A 14,342-nucleotide genomic window follows, 5' to 3' on the forward strand; every position below is an offset into this window, starting at 1 on the left:
TCTTAAAGCTCTTGCTCAGGGGGACTTTCCTGGGGGAGCCATGGCTAAGAATCCACCTGCCAATGCAGGGGACACGGGTTCGAGCCCTGGTCCAGGAAGATCCCACAGGCCGCAGAGCAACGAAGCCCATGCACCACAACTACTGGGCCTGCGCTCTAGAGCCCACGAGCCGCAACTACTGAAGCCCGCACGCGTAGAGCCCGTGCTCCACAACAAGAGAAGCCCCCGCTCGCCGCAACTAGAGAAAGCCCAGGCGCAGCAACGAAGACCCAACACAGCCAAAACTTAATTAATTAATTAAAGTTCCTTCTCAGGAGATCCATCACTGGGTCACACTCTTAGACAGAAGGATGCCTGGGAGCCTCAGCTACTGGGAGTCAGCTTAAACATGAGCTTGTTAACTGAAACACAACAGCTTTCTGGTTCCCTTGTTTCCCCTGTATAGACTTCAATAATTATTAGCACACCTGGAAAAGGACAAAATAAAACCAATGAAAAACTCATTAAATTTCATGTAGACATGGTAGGCAGGCTAAAAATAGAGACCCACAAAGGAATGAAGGAACAGGGAAACAGCAAAGCCAAATTCTTGAAACAAATGCCAGAGATAAGCAATAGTAAAGGTTACTTTTTCTAGCCAGTGGCATTTCAAATCGAAAGAAGACAAGACCATCAAAAAACATCTATTGGAAAATGCAGTCCCAGAGTTGTAGGAACACAGAGGGAAAACTAAGTATACAAACAGGCCCTAAAGAATTCAATGGATTTGTGGTATTACTCATTTTGCAGAAAATAATTTTGGAAGAAAGCAACAGTAAAAAATGGTAAATAAGCCATAAAAACGTTGCAGCTGTGCCCTAAAAATGCAATACACTGAACACCAGAGAAGAGCAGGACTAGCCAGAAAGACATCCTTATGCTTCTACAGAGCATTTGGTTTTATTTTAATGTGTGTTGTGTGGGGAGGTATATGTGTTCTGGAAGAACAAAAATATTTTCGGGCTTCCCTGGTGGCGCAGTGGTTGGGAGTCCGTCTGCCGATGCAGGGGACACGGGTTCGTGCCCCGGTCCGGGAAGATCCCACTTGCTGTGGAGCGGCTGGGCCCGTGAGCCATGGCCGCTGAGCCTGCGCGTCCGGAGCCTGTGCTCCTAACGGGAGAGGCCACAACAGTGAGAGGCCCGCGTACCGCAAAAAAAAAAAAAAAAAAAAAAAAAAAAATTCCAAAAATAATAATCTCTAATAATTTACCTTATCCAACTACCTTACTGTCATTTTTCCATTTTTTACAGCAGGGGAGCCTAGGGTAGAAATTTACTTATGTCTATTTACAGTGAATGCAGAGGGATAGTCTTTCTTTCCTACTGAGAACAAAGAGTATATACAACTTCTTCAAATATAAGACTCCTTCCCCCAAACTGGAAGGATTCCATGTAGCAAACTCACAAGGACCCCAGCTTCTATCTGCCAGAAAAGCGACTTAAACAGCTGTGAATTTTGTCCATGCCTTCCTCCAACGTACTGCCTCAGGCTTTTGAGGGCAGGTATGTATTACTCCTTTCTCTTGCTCTGCTGATTCAAAGTCACCCTCCTCTTCAGTACAAATTTTCCAGTGCATTTAATAAATTACTAGATTAATTTCACAGGGCCAGAGGTCCCCACCATCACTTCAAACACAATACACCCAAAGCCTTCTACACAGCCCTCACCCTGCAGGGCAGCTACTCGCTTCAATTACTCCCACCGCTCTCAGTGAAAATTCCATTCTGTCACCATCCTTATCAACTTTAGCTAGAGTACTACAACTAACTTCAAGACGGTCTTCATACTTGTGGTTCTCCCAACTTCAACAGCATCTGTACACCATTCTGACTCACCTACCCAATACACCACTTTTGTCATTAAAAACGGAACGAAGTTCCAAAAACTCAGAGGTACCTCCAGGATGCTACAAAAATGAGAGAAAATCCCCCCTGGCAGGGCTCAAGACCACCCCCATTTAAAAACAGCAGTAGGACTTCCCTGGGGGCACAGTGGCTAAGAATCCGCCTGCCAATGCAGTGGACACGGGTTCGAGCCCTGGTCCGGGAAGGTCCCACATGCCGTGGAGCAAATAAGCCCATGCGTCACAACTACTGAGCCTGCGCTCTAGAGCCCACGAGCCACAACTACTGAGCCTGCACTCCAGAGCCCACGAGCCACAACTACTGAGCCCGTGTGCCACAACTACTGAAGCCCGCACGCCTAGAGCCCGCACACCGCGACAGAGTAGCCTCCGCTCTCTGCAACTGGAGAAAGCCCCAGCGCAGCAACAAAGCCAAAAATAAATAAATAAATAAAAATGACACTAATATAAATGCTCTAAATCAAGCCTTTAAAAAAATTTTTTTAATAAAAATAAACACAGCAGTACTAGTTTTTTATCAGCTTTGTAATGTCATCTAAATATTCTGTTGGGGGAAGGGGTTGCTTAGCAATCACTTCACTAAGGAATCAAATGATCACAATGTGTTATTATTACCTGTATACATTTTCTATCACTGCCTTAACAAATTACCACAAATGAAACTGCCTAAAACCACACAGGTTCATTATATTACAGTCCCAGAGATCAGAGTCTAACACAGGTCTCACTGGGCTAAGATCAGGGTGCAGGCAGGGCTGCATTCCTTTCTGGAGGCTCTAAGGGGGGGTTACTCTTGCATTTTCAAAAGTCTAGTGTCCGTCTGCTTTCTTTGGCTTATGACCCTTTTCTCCATCTTCAAAGCCAGCCACGTCAGGCTGAGTCCTCACTCTGCCTCTTTCTTCCACTTCTAAGGAACCCTGTGATCACACTGGGCCCATCACAGTAATACAGGACACTCTCCCTATCAAAGTCAGCTAATTAGCAACCTTAATTCCCCTGAGCCATACAGGGTAACACACTGACAGGGTCCAGGAATTAAAGCATGAACACCCTGGGGAAGAGGGCATTATCTGTCTATCACACTGCCCGAAGTCTACAACCAAATGCTGCTCCACAGGGAATTAAATCTGTACACTTGGGGCCTGAATCCATTCTACTCACCAAGACACAGGAAACAAAATAAGAGATCACAAGGATAATCGGCGGCAAGAGAGCTCGTGGTCCTGACGGAACACGGAAGTCATTTTCTCTTACAGACAAGGTACGGCCACACCAAGACAACCCAAAGTCCCCTGAAACAACGACTATACTGCAGACGACTATACAAGGACTTTAAAGATGACCCTGAAAATCAATTTGAAGCACTAACTGGAAACACTGCAACAAATAAAACCATCAATTTTTTGATTTGGTTATTCTTAAGGCATGTAATCATTTTTTCTTATAAATGAAAACGTATGCCCAGTCCTATAACCCTGGAGCAGTATCACAAAAAAACTCGAGCATCCCTAATATGTTACACCACTGGGCGAAGCTGTGCCTAAGCTCAAAACCACTTAGGGCTCAACCCTGCTCAATTCCTCAATTACTTTTAGGACAGTGGGAAGCCACTGCACAGATTCATTCTGAGGGCTGACAAAAATTCAGTTCAGCGTGAGTTAAGACCCTGTACGTGAGAGCTGGCACCTTTTCTCAGCTGTTGGTACTTGTCAGGATTTTTGCAGCAGATTCAAAACTGCTCAAACTTTAATGCAGTATGATTCCAGGTTGGCCTCAAGAGGGAGCACCCTTTTAAAAACAGACTGCCCTACAGGTGGTGCTTTGCGTGTTATCACTAAAAACGAACGGAAGACAAGCGAGCCTAAGGTGGCTCCCCAGCGACCGCGCCCCGGCTCCCTGGCTACTCCTGACCCCCCACACAATACTGACGCGAGGCTGCTCCCAAGGCTAGCCTCTCGTTTAAATGGACACTACTGCTGTGCGAGTCCCTCGCTCTGCCGAGTGACGACTGATCTCATGATACTTGAAAAGCAGTGTGTGACTCATAAAGCATTACTACCTTTATCATTAGTGCAACTTTCATTAGTTGAGCATTTACTGCATATAAAGCGGTGCCATTTTAATTCATTTAATCTTAACAAAACCCCGTGCAATAGTATTACTTCCAAGCAAAGGGATGACCTAACTTCCTTAGGAGGCAGAATGGGCTCTGAGTTCTAGGTCTATTCTCACACCAAGCCCTCTGTCCTTAAAGACTGCAGATTCTTTCACAGGAAAGAAAGCAGATTCAGCAGACTCAGGAAAAGGAACTAACTCTGAATCTCAGTTCATGCATCTATAAAATGAGACTAATGATACTCACCACACAAGACACTCTTTGACAAGGCTGTTGAAAAGATTAAATGAAGGGAAAGTTATACAAAAGTGTGAAAATGTTAAAGCACCAAGATATTAGCATCTCGTACTGCACCGTTCCAGGGAGCATCCGTCACACACAGGAGACTTCCTGAGGCAGCGCAGGGAATGGCAATCACACTGTGTCTGTGTGAATGGGGCCTCCTGGAGCCGTGCGCCGCGGATGTCCATGCGCACGTGCATATGCAGGTGTGGCCCCAAATACATACAGGATGTACTATCTAGGCACAATAAAACCAAGGATTATTAAACAGTGACAGCTGAACAAGCCCTTAACAAGAAACAGAAAGCTTACAAAAAGCTTTTTTGCCATAAACAATAAGGTGGCTCAACTAGTTTAAGACCATGGTGATCTCTCCCTTTCCATCAGAATCAAACCAATTTCAGGAACAGTTACAATACAGATATTTATATAAATCACTGCAGAAAAGCCTAAATCTTTCTTTTGCCATTTCTAATTTCTCTGGTTCATAAAAGAATAAAGGTTCAAAATCACTCTATTTGCAGGAAAAAAGTCAAATCCATTAAACCATTAAAATGGTTTAGAAGTATCTGAAGTAATTCTTTCACAATGGTATTTACAATACATGTTAAATCACTACAGACCACTGCCAGGCTTTTTCTTAAAACTAAAACTGTAGTAACTACCTTCATGTGTTCCAAAATCTGCTCTTATATTTGAGTATCAAGGTGACCATGAATTTAAAAATCCACTCTAGTCATCAAGAGACTACAATGCAGGGGGCTTCCCTGGTGGCGCAGCGGTTAAGAATCCGCCTGCCAATGCAGGGGACACGGGTTCGAGGTCTGGTCCAGGAAGATGCCACATGCTGCGGAGCAACTAAGCCCGTGAGCCACGACTACTGAGCCTGCGCTCTAGAGCCTGCGAGTCACAACTACCGAGCCCCTGTGCTGCAACTACTGAAGCCGGCACACCTAGAGCCCATGCGCCACAGCCAGAGAAGCCACCGTAATGAGAAGCCCGCGCACCGCAACGAAGAGCAGCCCCCGCTCGCTGCAACTAAAGAAAAGCCCGCGTGCAGCAACAAAGACCTAATGCAGCCAAAAATTAATTAATTAATTGATTAATTTTTAAAAAGAGACTAGAATGCAAACAGGAGACTAAGAGTACCAGGACTCACAGGGGTCACAGGGATAAAATACACCATTCTTCGAAATACTGTCAAACAAAGAAAGGCTCATTTTGTGTTTGTTTTTGAGCTATGGCATTTCTAAATATTTCTTTCTAATAAACTTAAGATCCAGTATTTTAAAGACGATTACAAAAATACAATGATACACAATCAGAATAAAAGCTCTGAATTATTAAACCAGGAACAGCAATAGAGGTGGATATACTAACCCACCTACTGACACACGTGGGGCTCCCATCACCAACAGCTAAACCACTCGGCACTTGGCCGTTCATGCACAAATCACCTGACATGCTAAGCTGAGGCCCTACCACAGCCTTGGTCACCTGGCAAAGCATCCAGGTCAGAGAAAATTCAAGCACTCACATTTTCCATGCTTCTATCACCAAATGTATTTGCCTTATATGGCAGCAGGATTTATAAAGCTGGGCTTTTCTAGTTGGTGTTCTCATTAATACAGAAATCTCTCAGAATTAACTAGAGGACACACACCCCGGGTGATTACATTCCCGACAATCTGTTTCTTTTTTATCCATATTTTCTAGTCTTTCTACAAGGAATTCTTACTGCTATTATATGTGGCAGGATCTGGAGATGAACAAAGACAAATGACCTTTTTACCTATTATTTCTACGATGGCCAGGAAAGTGTGTATAAGTGACCAAAAGAGAATCATAGGTGTTCAGAAATGAGTCAGTGCAAACAAATCCTTGTTACAAAAACCTGAGCCATGTGGACCCAGGCAGCATATACAGTACCAGCATAAAGAGAAATGACATAGCTACCAAACACCTAAAAAACCCATTTTTTGACGCCTATCAGAAAAACACTCAAATCCCATATTTAGGACAGAATTACTGAAAAATAACAAAGAAAAGATAACTCATCCTGTTCAGTAAGCCATATCTACTACGTTTAAAAAACAAACAAAAAAAAGGCACAGCTTGGGAAACCTTAAATGACTTGTTAGGAGTAACCTGATAGACCAGCTACACAACTTTAGCAGCTGTTACACTTGTATACAATGACAGTCTGTATTTATAGCACCCTTGGTCAGAAGGAATCAAAGTGCATTCATTATTTACCTGACATCCCATCATCACCTTATTCACTTGTTATCACATTCAATTCTGACTTTTCATTATTCTTACCGTGACTTGTTATTCAATAGATTTCTGACTGACATTTTTAAGATACATGAATGTTATTTCTGTTTATACATAAAGTCTGAAAGGATTCACACCACACTGTTAAAAAGCCATTATTACCCAAACAACCCATGAGGAACAGATGTGGATGACAGAGGTTTGCTGAAGGAGGAATTTGTTAAACTTCATTTATTTCAGTAGTTTAAATCTTACACCTGAACATACAATAACACTACAGTAAAAAATTCAATGACCTCATAAAATATATTGTATTATTGGCCATGACATTTCCTTCTAGATGACACCCAGGGATCTTAGTTCATTCCCTGAACAGATCTCCTATGTTAAATATACTATTACAGGCCACAGTCCCAGAGACGAGTTTCCAGATATGGAGAACCCTTTCCAAGTACAGAACTTCTAACCGCAGGCAGAGGTGGCCTCGCGCGGAGCGGACACTGGCCCTGGGAGCTGCGGCCAATCACCACTGCCACTGCCATTCCTACTCTTCCGCCCACAGTCACCAGGGACTCCAGTAAGCATCTTCACATGGCCCATCCTTCTCTCACCAGTCATCATCAGGCCTGAAAAGGAAACCATTTCATTCCCCAAGAAACATCCATTTCAGTTTTCAATTTTTATTTTTCCCTAGAGAGAAAGATCTACTTTTTATTTCTCTTCCTTCAAACGGGTGCCTCAATGGGTGTAACAGTATAAAACTGGAAACAATCTAAATGTCCATCAGTAGGGAATAAGGTTAAATAAATGATAATACATACCATCTACATATGTAGCAATATATAGCAGATACTTTGAGGCTGCAAAAAGGTTTTTTTAAAGAATGAAGAAATTCTTTACTGTTATGGAATATTGAGATACACTCAGTGAAAAATGCAAGTGAAACTGTTTGCAATGAGCCTCATTCTAACTGGAAAGAAGAAGAGTATTTATTCAAATTTACTCGCATACAAATAGTTTCTTTTGTATCATTCCAGAGATAAGTGGCTACATCCCAGCGGGGAAAAAGGGCAGCCTGAGGAGTCATCTTCAGGCTAGAAACTTCTCACAGCACTTAAACCTTGAACCATGTGACTGCAGTACCTATTTTCAAAATCATTTATTTTAAACTTGCTTACAACTTTTATCTTTAGAGAAGTATTTGTGATTACTTTAATCCTTTATGAAGTCGAGAGCAGGAAGACTAATAATTAGTCTGAGAATCAATCTCACTCTTATAATCATGCATTTAGTATTCCAAAAAGAAACCCCAAATGTGTCCCCCATCACCATCACCAAGATATCCTACATTCTCAACTCCTAACAGAAAGGATTATATTTTTATACGATAAAGCAGAAACTAATTACTTAATATAATACTTATATTGTATTACTTACACTATAATACAAAATGCAGAGGCAGATATAAGAGAAATATAAAATTTTAACCTTTGCATGGTAACCATTAACCTTGATAGATTCAAAATAATCTGATATTTCACATGAACTCTTCAGGAAGCAGACTTATGTATAATCTGTGTGAGGGCATTTCAGCTGACCAAAACTTTGGAGCTTCCTGGTGTCACAAAAAAGGAATAAATGACACTGCAGGATAGGCCCGTATCTACATAAGCACAGAGAAAGGTGTGAGGCCAGAAAGCTTATGAGAACATTGTAGTTCATTTGACAATATGTCTAATTTAACCGCAACGAAAAGAATTCAAATATCAAACCATTAATTTTAAGAATTTATATACATATATTATACATATGTACAATTGTCAATAACTCAGACACATGCATACAAAAAAAAACTGAATTTTTAAGAAAAAACAACTTATCATAATTACCTAGAAATGAATCTGAAAATTGAACTCATTTGATAGCCTACAACAAGAAAACCTGGTTTTGTCACATACACAAAATTAAAAACTCCAATAAACTATTGGGTGTCATCTACCAACTAAAGTCAAATACTACTTAAATTGCCATTAACAGGGCAGGTGACCAGAGATCATTTTCATATTCATTCACACCCATCTCCTGAGCGTCCACAACACACGGTTTCTGTTTTCGAGCATTTTTTAATCCAATTACAACTGTTAGAGTACTCAAAAACAAATTCAGAGTAGAAAGTTCTCATCACAAGGTTAAGCAACTATAATATGAATGAGAGGAGACCTTACTCGCAGGCGGGGAAGAGGAGCCCTAGCAAAATACAGCGCATCAGCAAGCCTTCCACAAGGAGGGCCTCAAAGAGCAGAGACAGGAAAGGGAGGAAACTCCGAAAGAAAATGCATAAGAAACCAGAAGTTTGAATAAAACAAGGAACCAATTGGAGGAGGAGCGCTGGGGCCAAGTAATGCAGTTTTGAAAAGGCAAAGGTGAAGAACAAGGACTGTATTCCAGAGTCGATCAGGAGCCACGCGGTGCAGGCACAAAGGTCAAGAACACAAAATTGGAAGACATGCTTGGGATTCCAACTCCAGTTCACCTACCCACTAGCAACTCCCTCAGGCTCATGAACTCTCGATTTCTTCCTCTGTAAAGTGGCATAACAGTACCTACAAAATAAAACTATTACGAGGACCAAATGACACAAAGCACCCGGCACAGTGGCTGTCAGAAGAAACACTCCGTAAGTTTTGGGGTTTTGTTTTGTTTGCAAGCAGGGGAAAAAAATGATCAGGGCTGCATTTAGTACAATTAATTTGATAGCAGCAAACATGATGGGATGGTAAAACCTAGAGATTCGGGACGACTCCTGTTAATGGCAGTTGAAGCAAAGGGATTAAAATTACTTAACTGCTGGGAAAATGGAAAAGAGGCAGGAGAATCAGGAACCACATGCAATAAAATGACAAATCATTTATAAGAAGGGGCCAAGTGTCAAAGGTGTCCTTTGATTTTGAGTCTAGATGACTAAGAAAATGTGAGGATCACTAATACAAACAAGTAAATGAAGGAAAAAGAATTCACTTTGCAAGGAAAACACTTCAATTCTGAATCTATTTGATTCAAGATAACAAAATGACAGCACTTTAAAGAGTCTGTCAAGGAAAACAACAGAAGGCAGGTCTGAAGCTCTGGAAATAAAATGAAGCTGGTGATGCAAACTGGGACCTCAGCAAAGAGGGAATGAACAGGGGGATCCAGGGGCCTGAGGCGGCCAGAAAGGAGAAAACACAGCTCCAAAAAAGGGAGACGGGAACTGTATCTCAGGTAACACCTGTACGTAAGTCCAAGGTGCTGGCCTGTAGCAGGAACAGGGAAGACAAGGGCCTTACGACACTTCACAGTCCACAGCTCTCAGATGCTCACTGCACTTGAGGTTATACACTGAACTGACTTACTGCACTGTGGTTATTACAGGTTTACAAGAGCCCGCCCGTTACTGCAAAGTGTTAATTATTCCAATTCAACCCCCAGCAGGACACAGCTACCACAGGATAATAATCGTAATTAGACTTTTTTTCAGTATCTCAAAGAACTATAACTTTTAAGTTCTTATCTCCCTTGACCTCCAACCACGGCGCTGACTCTTTGAGGGGTCCCCTTTCCCTCTGTCTACTCTGAGGGCCAACGCTCAGATTATCTCCCCTCTCTTTTGGCCTCTCTTGCATCTTAACTATTTTCTCCCTAGAAACAGAGCTATCAGGAAACAGGTCCTTTAGGCAATTCCACAAGAGTTCTTTCATACTTAGCTTTTAAATCTCATGTAGATTTTAAACTCTAGATCATAGCTGACGCTTTTGTTACCATTCATAGGCCCTAAATAGTTTATTGACGGCTACTCATAAATGTATGCCGCCCCAAAAGGATTTTTAGGCTAAACTGGAAAATTGTATTTCTTCTCCCCGTGAGCCATAAGATCTCTCTTATTAATTTTTGAGACTATGCACACACAGAATTGGATTCCCCATCCTCCAACAGCTGAAAGTCCTAACATATTCTAAAGACATCTTGCTAGTGCTGAATTGTTTTTTTGTATCCCACAACTATAACACCCACTCACATCCAGTGTAAGTTGTCCAAGAGACAAGTGATGGCAGATATGCCATTTAAATGTGAATCTAATTACCATCCTTAACAAATGCCAAGAAAAAAAAGCTCAAATATTTTCCTATACGTGGGTTTCTTCTCAAATACATATTACAACTGATCATACTTTAACTTCAGTACGTGCTATATTTCTTTAAACCACACAGTTGTCACATCTGCTGGAAAACCAAAACAGATCAATAACCATAACATTATGACATACACTCTATTAAACTGCCTGTCATGATGCAGTTTTAGGCGGCCAAAATAAATAAGCAAATTTTAATCTTTTTAGGATGCTCTTTGTACTGTTTTCATCATATTAGTTTACAAAGAGTGTAATGGTGTTCATAAAAATACTAAATGAAACTAGTCTATAAGGAATAAAAGCATCTGTAAGAGCTACAATTCACTATGACATCCAAATTTTGCATGGCATCAAATGGAGTGACTGAAAACTAGAGTAACACAATCCCCCATCTACTTGCTTAATGGCATCACCTCAAGAAATTCAATATTTTAATAATACACCATCAGAAGCCTCATCTAAAAGATATCATTAGAGGGACTTCCCTGGTGGCGCAGTGGTTAAGAATCTACCTGCCAATGCAGGGGACACGGGTTCGAGCCCTGGTCCAGGAACATCTCACATGCCGCGGAGCAATTAAGCCTGTAAGCCACAACTACTGAGCCCACGTGCCACAACTACTGAGCCCGTGTGCCTAGAGCCCGTGCTCTGCAGCAAGAGAAGCCACCGCAATGAAAAGCCTGCACACCGCAACGAAGAGTAGCCCCCGCTCGCCGCAACTAGAGAAAGCCTGTGCACAGCAACAAAGACCCAAAGCAGCCAAAAATAAAAATAAATAGATATTGTTAGAGTTTCACACTAATTATCCTTTAGATTATTTTTCAATACATACAATTATATTTATGTCTGTATTTGTAAGGAACGTTTCCAAGCCAAAAAAGAGAAGGAAACTCTAAGTTCAGTAACTCTGTGAGGTCATTTTCATTAATGGGGGGCAGCACAGGAGAGCAAAAACAGGTTCTTGGGTGCAGGTCTGAAGCCTGAAGCATGCCTGAGTCTAATGCAGTCAGCACCACTGAAAAGGCAGCGGGGTCTTCACCAGTTTAATCTCTCAGAGCCTCTGTTTAAAAATTCATATAGTGGAGAGACTGCCACCTATGTTGTGAGAAATACATAAGAAAGCGCATTCCACTACCAGCAAGGATAACTAAAAAGGCCACGGATGTTTTTTATTCCTTCTAAACAGTTTCCTGAAAAATAAAATGCTACAAGACTGGGCCTCAGATTTCAGGCTATACATGTTGAGAACCAGATGGTTCTCTGTGATGACCTTACTCAGTTGTTTTCCCTGGAAGCCAGCACCAAGATGAACGCACAGCACATTTTTAATAGATACAAGGCGGTGATTAGATCAACGAAGCCTCCAGTTCTGCACGCAGAAGTATCAAGTGTAGTAGAGTCCCTAGTTCCCCGTCCTCTTGAATAGTAAGCAGCTGCTCTCATCCCTCCACTTAACAGCTTACTCCCTACGCTTTACCTGCCTGAGACACAAACCTGCGGGCCACTGGCCTCCTACCTTTACCTCTTCGTCACACAGGGGCCAGTTCACATTTGAGGGACTGAATCTGTTTTCAACTGAGCATATGGAATTTAAGTTTACTCTGAAAAATGCACTTAAAAAAACAAAAAATGAAGTATTTTAGTAACCTGCATTATGAAGTCACCCAGGCCTCCTGAAAGCTACCATTAAGCTCTATGTAAACATATTACTCAACTTCCTAATATGTAAGTATCCCCAACTGGCAGACATTCTGAAAGTTCTACCACATTACGTTTCAAAACATTAGTTTGTAGACCTTATTAAAAGCTAACTAAAAGCTAAATGATTATACAACTATGGACGACAATGTTCATCGATTAAAATAGAGCTCTGTATGTTTTTAAAAGAATGAGGTATGTCATAAAATGGAGAAACAACCATGAGTAGAACTGGCCAATAAGAACTATATACTATATATGATCCCAATTTTGTTCTTTTTGTTTTATTGAAGTATAGTCGATTTACAATAACGTGACAACTGTGTTTTTAAACCGTATTTATTACACGCACAGACAAATCCTTAATGGCTAAACACCACACTCGCAGACTGGTTCCCCTGGGCAGTAAGCGGGGGGGGGGGCGCGGGGGAGATGGGGGGGAGGCCGGCGCGGCGGGAGGACACACTTCGTCACTGTGCGGCTGCGCTGTGTTTCCTTAAAGAGCACATAGTACTTCTGCAACAATGATACATAACAAACTAAGAGCAAAAACTATCGGGAAGACCGTACTTCCTCCTCCGTACCCAAAGGATGCCAATGTGTAATATAAAAAACACAGGATCTCTAAATTTTAAGAAGAGGACACATGGAAACACAGTTCTGGAAGCGGGGAACAAACAAAAAAATAATTGGATTCGCAAAATTTCTCCCCGTGTGGTTCCACGCCTGGGTCCCCTCTACTCCGGCGGTGGACGAGCCCGCACTCTACAGCAGTAACCGCCCAACCAAGACCCGAAAACGAGAAAAGGCGGCGCCGCTCCAGCCCCCGAGAGCCCCGCCAGCCGCAGCGCCGAAGCCGCGCGAGGCGCCGCGGGCAGGTCCGCCTCCTCCGAAGCCGACAACAACAAAGTCGCGGCGGCGGGGCCCGGGCCCGGCCCCCCGGCCCTTCCACCTCCTTGGACCCCGCGGCCGCCAGCCTCCCTTCAGCACCCAGGCCCCCTCGAACCCTCAGCCGCCGGCCCCGACCTCCGGCCCCTCGGCCCTTCCGACCTCCCGGCCTCCGACCCCGGCCCCGCGGCCCTTCCGACCTCCAGGCCCCAGACCCGCCTCCAACCCCGGGCCCAGCCTCCCCCGAACCCTCGGCCGCCCGGCCCAGACCTCCCTCCCTCCCGGCCCCCGACCACCCCCTGACTCCCTCAATCCCTCGGCCCCCTTCGGCCCTACCGGCCCCTTGGCCCCCGACCCCGCCCCCAGCCCGAGGCGACTGCCTTACCTGTGGCGAGGCGGTCGGTGGGCCCGCCGCAGCGGGCGCAGGTGAGGCGCTGGGACTCGGCGGGCTCCGCGGCAGCCGGCGCCGCCGCCAAAACAACACGTCCGCCGCCGCCGCCGGGGGGAGGGGCGGAGCCCGGACGCTGGTTGGGGAAGCCCGAGCGCCGCAGCCTCCGAGCCGGCGGGGACCGGGCATGCGCGGACGGCGGCGGGCGCGAGGGCCGCCGCGAGGACGCTGAAATCAACAAGGCCCGGGGACGCCCCATCCGACTCCGCCCCTCGACTCGCCCCGCCCCTAGCCCAAACCACGCGAGATCTCTACGGAGCCCGAAAACATGGAGGCAGAGAGAGATCCCGCGAGAGCAGCCGCCGCGTAGCCGCCGCCGCCGCCACCGCCCTCCCCCCGCGCCTCCCCGCGTGGGGCGGCTGTTTCCGGAGCTTGGGCCGGCGAGTGAGCTGGTGCTGCTCAGCGGTTCCCGGCGGCGTGTGGACGCTTGTCTGTCCGTCACGGCGGGCGGCTTCCACCCCCTCGGGCGGCGCCGGGAGAGGAGGCGAGGCCGAGGGCTGCCTGGCGGGAGGGGTCTGCCCGCGGCTGCCGGCCTTGCAGACGTGCGGAACATGTCCGCGG

The 14,342-nt window shown here is 44.6% G+C and overlaps 1 protein-coding gene across 4 annotated transcripts in view; it reads right to left on the reverse strand.

Moving 5' to 3' along the window:
- Positions 1–13,883, reverse strand: part of PCMTD1 (protein-L-isoaspartate (D-aspartate) O-methyltransferase domain containing 1) — a 140,276-nt gene extending 126,393 nt beyond the window's left edge. For 3 of the 4 annotated variants that reach the window (XR_014326872.1, XM_082858760.1, XM_082858759.1), the window contains exon 1: positions 13,719–13,825. The gene's annotated coding sequence lies outside the window, so the exon portion shown is untranslated. Of the gene's footprint in view, positions 1–13,718 lie in introns of all 4 variants that reach the window. The other variant, XM_082858761.1, reaches the window with a different exon arrangement.
- Positions 13,884–14,342: the final 459 nt, after the last annotated feature.

Source organism: Leucopleurus acutus, assembly GCF_964270905.1.
Source record: "Leucopleurus acutus genome assembly, chromosome: 17".
NCBI classification, from domain to species: Eukaryota; Metazoa; Chordata; class Mammalia; order Artiodactyla; family Delphinidae; genus Leucopleurus; species Leucopleurus acutus.